General features: G+C 40.3%; 1 long non-coding RNA gene across 2 annotated transcripts; it reads left to right on the top strand.

The window, feature by feature from the left end:
* The first annotated feature begins 6,616 nt into the window (after positions 1–6,616).
* On the top strand, positions 6,617–8,355 carry LOC147957105 (uncharacterized). 2 transcript variants are annotated; one of them, XR_015611555.1, is made up of 3 exons: positions 6,617–6,716; positions 7,188–7,328; positions 8,179–8,355. It is a non-coding gene; the product is annotated as an uncharacterized LOC147957105 (long non-coding RNA). The 2 variants fall into 2 exon arrangements; XR_015611554.1 differs by lacking the exon at positions 6,617–6,716 and having other exon boundaries at positions 6,960–7,328.
* Positions 8,356–8,734: the final 379 nt, after the last annotated feature.

Here is an 8,734-nt window from a genome sequence, read left to right as displayed (position 1 = left end):
AATACTTAAAAGGGGATCAAACAAAGCGGAATCAAACCAAGAATATATATTCCCTTTAATAGTAGGTATAGGTATAAATATAGATATACTTATATGCCCATCAACCTGATTTACACGAACCAGATTGCCTCTGCACGTGATGCAAATTAACGCCTACTCCAGTTTAAATAAAGAATCTATCTATTATCTAGTAAAAGGAAAATATGGAGGACAATTAGAGATATCCGCTAGAAAATCCCAACTTAATCAGAAAATAATGACCCTTCATCTTACGGACAAAATATTATAATCGTTAGATCTTTGCAACAAGATTAAAAAAATGAAATTGTACGTAACAATCCAAACTGAACATGCACATAACAGCTAAAAAAAGTTTCCGTGACCATCTATCTAAACAAAAACCTGAACTTGTACAAACGAACACACGAGATCCATAACCCTACAAAACCTCACAAGATCCATCTAAAAAAAATGTACGTGACAATCAATTTTAAAAATATGCTCCCTCCGTCTCAAAATTCTTGTCTTAAATTTGTCTAAATATGGATTTTATTTTATTTTGAGACGGTCCATATTTAGACATCCATATATCACATGGGAAACTTATTTTATTTTATTTTTATTGACATTTCCATCATTTTCTTTTGTTTTTTCTAAAACTGAAAAGGCGGTCCACGGGACGGGGGGTGGGGGAGTTTGAAAATGAGACCTTTAGTATCGGTTCATGCCATGAACCGGTACTAATGCCTCAAAGCCCATTAGTCCCGGTTGGTGGCACCAACCGGGACTAAAGGTCTAACCTTTAGTACCGCTTGGTGCCACCAACCGGGACCAATGGGCATCGCACCCTTTAGTCCCGGCTCGTGGCACGAACCGGGACTAAAGGACCCAGGTGAACCAAGACTAATGCCTTAGCCGCACGAACTGGGATAAATGCACCCATTGGTCCCGGTTCTGGACTGAACCGGGACTAATGGGCTTACCCGGTCTGGACCAAAGCCCCTTTTTCTAGTAGTGCAAAAAAAAGGTGATGCAACTAGAAAAACTGTACGTGACAACCCATCCTTTTTTTAGGATCAAGAATCCATCTAAATAAATTAAACACGCACAAACAAACTCACAAGATCTATGTAAAAACATTTGTACGTGTTTTTTGAAAAAAATTGTATGTGATAATCCATCTCAAAAGTAAATAAATAAACCGAATGTGCTACCAATCGATGAGCTCGATGCCTAATTTTTTATTTTCCCTGATCGAGAAAACACACCTCCCGTTCTTCCTACTACACATTATTTTTTGTGAATCACCTGTTCTTCCTACTACAGCCAGCCAATACATGCCCTTGATGTACCTGCCTCGGTCGCCCCCCTTGATTTAGACTTGTGAGTCATATAGTTTTGGGATTTGCATCCTACGCTTTGTTCCAGCGATGGAACTTGGGCCAATTTAGGGACCCAAATGGGCGTGCTCTTTAAGCTCGCTGATGCATAACGTACGAGGGTGACTACGGAGACACTCAAACTGATGACTCTCTGGTGAATTTGTTTTACTGTCCTAAGGAGTATGTAATTTTTTCCTTTTGCAGGACTGGGGAGTATGGAGTTAATTAAGGTTTCTATGTTCGATTGATAATATAATGCACTGGAGTTTGGCACTCATCATATGATCCCCTTTTCTTTGCTAAATTGACCGTTGCCCTTGTCAATTACTTCAATCATTTTCAAATTTTTGAACCTAATATTATCAAACGAACACATAATCTGACCCTTATGGCACCTTTTTAACTTTTTTATATTTTGTCCACCTGACCGAACAGATCCAGCCGGTTGTGAAAGCTGTGTAGAGTCTAGACCAATAGACTGCCATCCACCCTGTTGCAATGATGACCATGCCAGAGTTGACCAAAGCTAATCAAGTCTGCGAGCACAACTTGGTGCCGCTAAATGGACCATCTAGCATGGATGTGTTCAGGACTTTGTTGCACAAGTCAAGCCACGTGTGTTCTACAGACCGATCATCAATGGAAAAGTTTTTTCGTTTCCAAAATGTCACTACGGCTAGAGCGACATGGAGAAACACCGTGGGTACAATGCTTGATATTTAGCTAGCCTGAAACTTTGGTGGTAACGTATCTTTCCCAAAGCCTCATATTCCCTAATGCAATTGAATGTCTCTTGGCTAGCAATTCTTCCACATGTATGACCTACCTAGTGGCAGCAAAGAGTTTGTCAACTTGTAGGCCGTTGAGCGTGCTAGTGCAGGAATATATATATATATATATATATATATATATATATATATATATATATATATATATATATATATATATATATATATATATATATAACTCCTCTTCTGTACTCTTGGGAATATGTACTCCCATCCTCAATATACCTCATATACGCATTAATTATACCTCTTTATTATTCTTAATATACTTCATTAAATATTCTAAGATACTTCAATATGAGTTTAGTTGAAAAAATATCATCTGCGATGTATTTTTTGTAATATACCTTTTCACGTACAAACACATCAGTATATACGTAAATATTTAAAAATACATAGACTCATATGAATTTTTTCATGAAACTCATTTTGAGGTATCTAATAATTACTAATGAAGTATATTAAAAATAATAAAAAGGTATAAAAAATTCATCTATATAGTATATGAAACTCATATATATGCATGCGACTGTAAGCTGGTTGATAGGCTGTGCTTTTGGGCAAATATTGAGTTATTTGTAGTGTGCTTGCAGCTTAAATATGGTGTGAATTTTGCCATTGTCTCGTATTGGTTAGAATGCAGATAGATCCTTTACTATAGAATTATTGTGTATCTCTGATGTACTCCATTTAGTGATCCTTTTTAGAGGCTGCTCCCGGACATAGCCTATATCCTATACGTGGATGCTTACTGTCGGTGAAAGCGTGAATGAGCTATGCTTAAAAGATGTGCAGAATATCGATGAAAAATTTCACATACTTAGACCAAAATATTACTAACAATTAGCATAACATTTTTTTCTGTAAAACATTGTCAAGAAACAATAAGTTTTACGTGATACTGTGTGTAACATATGTAGCTACAAAATATTTGTATTTGTTCACAAATTTTTTATTTTGTTTGTCATTAAACCCATTAACAGTGGCACAAAGGGCGCACTCTGGGGTCATCCACGTGGCAAACCGTGAAGGGCAGGAAAAACAAAGACGTTGTCCAGTAGGATTTGGAGGGTTGGCTTCCTCGCTGCCTAACCACTGGTCGTTTCCTTCGTCCAGAAGGAAGAAGTCGCCAGGTATGCCCGCCCGGCCGCCCCGCTCCAACCCACTTCGCCTCCCCACGCACGTCACCTCCTTTCTCTCCTCTCAAACCCACTTGTGGTGGGGTGGGCGTCGCCGCCGCTCCCTCTCTTCCTGAGCCTCCTGCCCCCTCCCTCTCCTGTGCTCTCTCTTTCCGTCGCTGTCGGGTCCATGCCCCTGCCGCCACCGCGTGCGCGCGGATGCCGGTGACGAGGATCATTGGGAGGCTGCCGCCGCCATGAATAAGGATGGCAATGGGTCGGGTTTGGATCGGGTTGAACAATCTCAAATCCATATCCATGTCCATGAAGACAGTCTTTGCCCGCCCATGAAAAAATCCATGGGTGAAAAATTATGTCCATGTCCAAATCCGATGGATATCCATACCCATTGAATATCCATTGGGTCCTCTCGAGACATATAAATAAGACATAACACAATATTAACATAAACACTTCCATTCTTCAGCTCGTGGTAGGCTAGGCTTCACTTATGGTAAATCAACATCCACTAACAACCTAAGATCATTTAGTATTTTTCTAACAGATGAGAATGACGAGTCATTTATGAAGGAGGTAAAAATAAGGGAAGGGGTGTTGGAGTATGTTACATAGAGGATTGAATGTCAACTAAAAAAAATTACGATGGGGATTGTGTAATTTTTTATGCATGTTTTAGATTAAAAAAGTGTAAAATTGCTGTGGGACATACGACCGTGGGGCAGGGATAGCAGATTGTCCCCCATTAAGTCATACTATCGGGTCGGGTTTGGGTATATCCATGGGTACAAGATTATATCCATGCCCTATCCACGAACAATCGGGCCGGGTTTGGGCGCCGCCCATGGACACAAAAGCATATCCAAACCCTATCCATTCGGGTCAGATATCCATGGATATCCATGTCCATGGATAAAATTGCCATCCTTAGCCATGAAGTCTCACAGGATCCAGCTGTGCTCGTCGTCTCCACGGAGGTCAAAGGAGGAGGAAGGGGAGGCGCTTCTCCGGCCAGATCCGTGACCCCCACGTCGCCATCGACGTCCACCCTCCTTGACATGATCGATCGAGCAGACGTCGCTGAGCTCCACGGCTTCCCCGTCTCCCTCTCGCCAGATGGTATCAAGTTCATCTTCATCCTACAGATGGATCCAACAAGTTCGCTTGAGTGATGCCCCTGTTCTTCTCTTGGGTGGTGTTCTTGCTCTGCTTTTGGGCATTCTTGTTTCTAATTTGGTGTTGGTGCAGCAGCTCGACACACATAAGAGCTAGGTGCATACTCTTAGAGCTCTTCTTTTGAATCTATTCATTCTCGAAAATTGCTTAAGCCTTGACTTCACAATATCTCCAAGATGAACATTTGGAGCTTTCTTAGCATTTTGAAGCCAATGGTGCTCTGCGAAATAAAAGTTGATGTCATGAAATTACTTACACGGACGTATAACAAACCAGGGGAAAACAGATGAATAAGAATTCAGAAATACTGGCAAAAAGACAAGATGCTTAAGAAGCGATTCCACACTCGAAAAGAATACGAGTTAACGGAACTTCAAGTTACAAAGCAGACCACAATTTTGACCCTAACATTCTTTCAGGTTGTAACACAAATAATAAAATGCCCGAGCTCATCCGAATGACTAAAATTTGTCTATGTTTTGAGTAACAAGTGCACTTAGGTGAAGAAGTTTCTGATCTCAAAACTCTGAATTCTGAAATAACAGAGTTGATTAAGCACAAGTTTTAAGATGGAGAATTTCATATGCTCTTCTGTTCAAGTTTATGCTTATAGATTCTGCGATGCAGAAAACTATCTAACACAAAAAAACAAAAAAAAACTGTAATGGGTGCTTCAGATAGGCAGATAAAATCAACACACAGACTTCAGGGTTGGTTACCAAGTCTGTGTGGCAAACAAGTCTGTATGTATGAAGTAACTTGGAACTCAAAGTACTTCAAATCAGCCGCACTTCTCCTTTTTCTTGTTTGCTTAGGTGTTTGAAATCTCGATTCATCGATTTGGATGGCAGTAACCCTCAAAGCTCGTCTCTCAGTCCTTACTAGGAAATTCCAGTTTGGTTTCCTTATGATCTTTTACTCCTCTGAATTTTCTCTTTTGCTTGTTGGTTCCCAAGTTCCTCTTCCACCGTTGCTCTGATAGGCCGATTTCCGCAGCGCCGCAACGTAGTACAGAGGTTGTGCACCCAGTATCCCCTTGTTTTTCATGCTCAAATTAAATTGTATAAATGCTGAGGGGAGGACATTTATGTTTGAGAGAGAGGGATGGAAAAGTGGGGATGGAGTAAGAGAAGAGGAAGGAACACGTATGCTGCAGTTCGAGCCCCGTCTTCTATGCTTCTGCTCACTGTGCCAACATCCTCATGGCAGGTCCAAATCGCTGAGGTATTTTTTCTGTCTCCCCTGAACCTGCATGAACCCTGTCTTCTAGCACAATATTTGGCACACAGTATTACCTCATAGAAACTGCTATCCTCTCACTTGAATTGATGGTCTGATGGATATCATGTATATGTCTGTTTGTTACATTTTTCAGATGCTTATTTTCTTAGCTCGGAGTGTCCTCTTAGAAGCGCGGGTGTCGACCCCTATCCACAAAAGTTCAAGGTTGCGATCTCCATCACGGACTATGTGGCCAAGTACAATAGCTTGGGTGCAGGCAGACATTTGCTGACCGCCAGTGAAAGCTTGGCTGGTATTGATTATTTCTATTTGAAAGTAACTGTAGTTAGCACTGGCAAAATATATCTGTGCTACAGGAAGAAAAATGACTGACAAAATTTATACTAGCATACAAGGTTAGTAATTCTAGCAAATACGTTTTTACCTTATTTGATATCATTATTAAGTTTTTTCTGTCATGTGCATTTTGCCATTTCCCCAATACGTATATTGGCCATCTGAAGGAAAGAAAGCTCAAGGGCCAGATGGCAAAAGACCCAGCTAAAGTGGTATGTAAAGCTGTCATGCGCATGATTCCCCGCAATAAATTGCGTGATGTAAGTGAACAATTGTTCTAAATGAAATCTGTTTGTTTGTTTGTTTGTTCCTATTTCAAGTCCTGCCTAATCTATAATGGTACTTGTGTGTGTGTGCGCGCGCGCGTGTGTGTGTGTGTGTGTGTGTGAGAGAGAGAGAGAGAGAGATAGAGAGAGATGAACTACCCCTTATTTCAGAATCCGCCCGACTGCAACGAATCGGCTCCTTCCTGCCACCACCAGGTACTCCTCTCTCCTTGATGCTACTGTCGTGCTCGCCCCTACTGATGTTCTTTGCATTTCTTCTTATACTGTGCCTTCTTTCTTTTGTTTTCTCATGCTGCCAATGGTGAGAGGTCCTGTGAGCAGCAAGACAGTGAAGAGGGGATGTTTTTCTGCAGCCTCTGTGAAGTCAAGGTATCTTTCTTTCATCTGTTTCTTTTTATGCAAGTAATTTGGTGTTGCAATTTTTATGTAACCTCGTGCCTGGACCTGCTCAGGATGTTGTGATGGTTTATTTGGTGGTCATCTATGTTCACTGTTATTTGTTGATATGGGGGAGGTGGGCAGAAGAATCTTAATTCTTGTTAGGATTACACCTATTAGTTGCAGTTCATAAGCTATGTTGACCTGACTAATGATTTTTTTATTTAATTATTTTCTTCTATGAACCTGAATGATAGCAAGAAATAAAGCCTCTGTTAGGCGAAGTTGATTATGTTGTAGTACACACTGAGTGCCTCCATAAGAATCTAGATAAAATGCCATAAAAGGTGAGATTAGGCATAGTCTTGATATAGTTTTGTTAAAAGATTTTCATTGATTTTCTGGTTTGGATATACTTATGATTGTTTTCTTCTAACTGCATCTTAATATATGCTTTCGTAGACTGTTCATGATGAAATGATGTATATGAATGTGTGTGACTGAGCTTCCACTTCCAGAAAATGCACACGTACAACCACATGTTTGTTATGGTGCAACTTTAGCTGCACTTGCTATGCCTACTCCTTGCCCTTTTTTCCCCAAGTAAGGATATGCAGGCCTATTTTCTTCTCTAATTAGTACCTATATCTCACATACATTTTGTTTCCTAACATATGTCCAAAGGAGTCTACTTCGATGAATAGTCTTTGATGTGCTCGTAGCTCACTGTTTTAAGATTAAAATAAGCTACTTTTATTCTTCATCACGCCTAAGCATAAAGATATTGTTGGAGTTGCTTAATACATGAAGTAGCAATGATTCCTATATCCTGACAGTGAAAAGATGCCCATGGAGAGTAAGGGTTTAGAAACTATAGAAGATCTGAACATGAAGCTTAATGTGCTAAAATTTGGATTAGTTAGTCCCTCAACTTCTAGAGTGTACAAAATATCCGACTGTCACTTCTCAGTGATGCTACCAAAAATTGAAGCTAAGATATCAATTGATGCCATTTTATCATGCATGTACTGAATATGTACATTCAGTCAATGAATGATGGTTGCAATGATTGGTTTGTGTACTTTTTATTCAGATCAATGCGTAGGCCACGCGCTGAGTAATCTAACCTCTGAAAGTTATGTGTGAAGTTAAAAAGTGCGCAACAACATATTGGTTTGTTTTTCTTTTCCAGTGGGTTTATGTCTTCATCGTGCTTCCCAACATTTCTTTTTGGTTACTTTCGACTGGTTAATTATTTTGCAAAATGGTCATTTCTGGTTCCCCGAAATGATTAGGGTCAGTGGGAGGATGGCAAGAGATCAACAAGCATGGGCAGTTACGAATCTGAACATTATATGTGTCGGTCGTAGTTTTGGTTTATATCTTGATTAAAAAAATCTATTGTTACTTTTTGGTTGTGTACTCCATTACTTATATATCATGTGCATGCTAGGTATCTTGCCTTTCAGGTTCAGCGTGTCACTAGGCATCAGTTGGTGCTCCCAGTGTGAAGTGAGAAGTGGAGAGTGCAGCTAGCTGTAGCATGCATATGGGTGTGCATGTTAAACGAGTAATGAACTCTGTACGACTTAGATATGTGCTGCTATGCAATATATGCTCTCTCGAACCATACCTGTCTACAATCTTTTCTTTTGTGGGTTATCTACAATCTGTATTACCTATTTAGAAATTTGTTTGCTCTTCACACCATTAAGCTATACGGACAAGCCATGGCCTCTGCTGTCCTGCATGTGTGGCTGGACAGTAAATCAACAATTCTCCGCAAAAAAAATTTCAACAATTTATGTCATAGAGATGTCACGCCAAGAAATTAACTCAGGTGCTAATATAGAACGTACATGACCGTCAGCTAATCAAGGGCGCACATGACCGCCCAGGAGGCGTGCCAAGGCGCGCCCCAGCCTCTAGTTGAGATAATTATTTCCCGGCTTGTGTACGTACCTTGATGCATACCTTTGTGGAAAGTTTTTTTCAGCTATGTGCATGTC

Source organism: Triticum urartu, chromosome 7A (genome assembly GCF_056163025.1).
Source record: "Triticum urartu cultivar PI428250 chromosome 7A, HENAU_Tu73, whole genome shotgun sequence".
NCBI classification, from domain to species: Eukaryota; Viridiplantae; Streptophyta; class Magnoliopsida; order Poales; family Poaceae; genus Triticum; species Triticum urartu.
The sequence above is the reverse complement of the archived record's forward strand: the minus strand, read 5'-3'. Positions and strand labels throughout refer to the sequence as shown.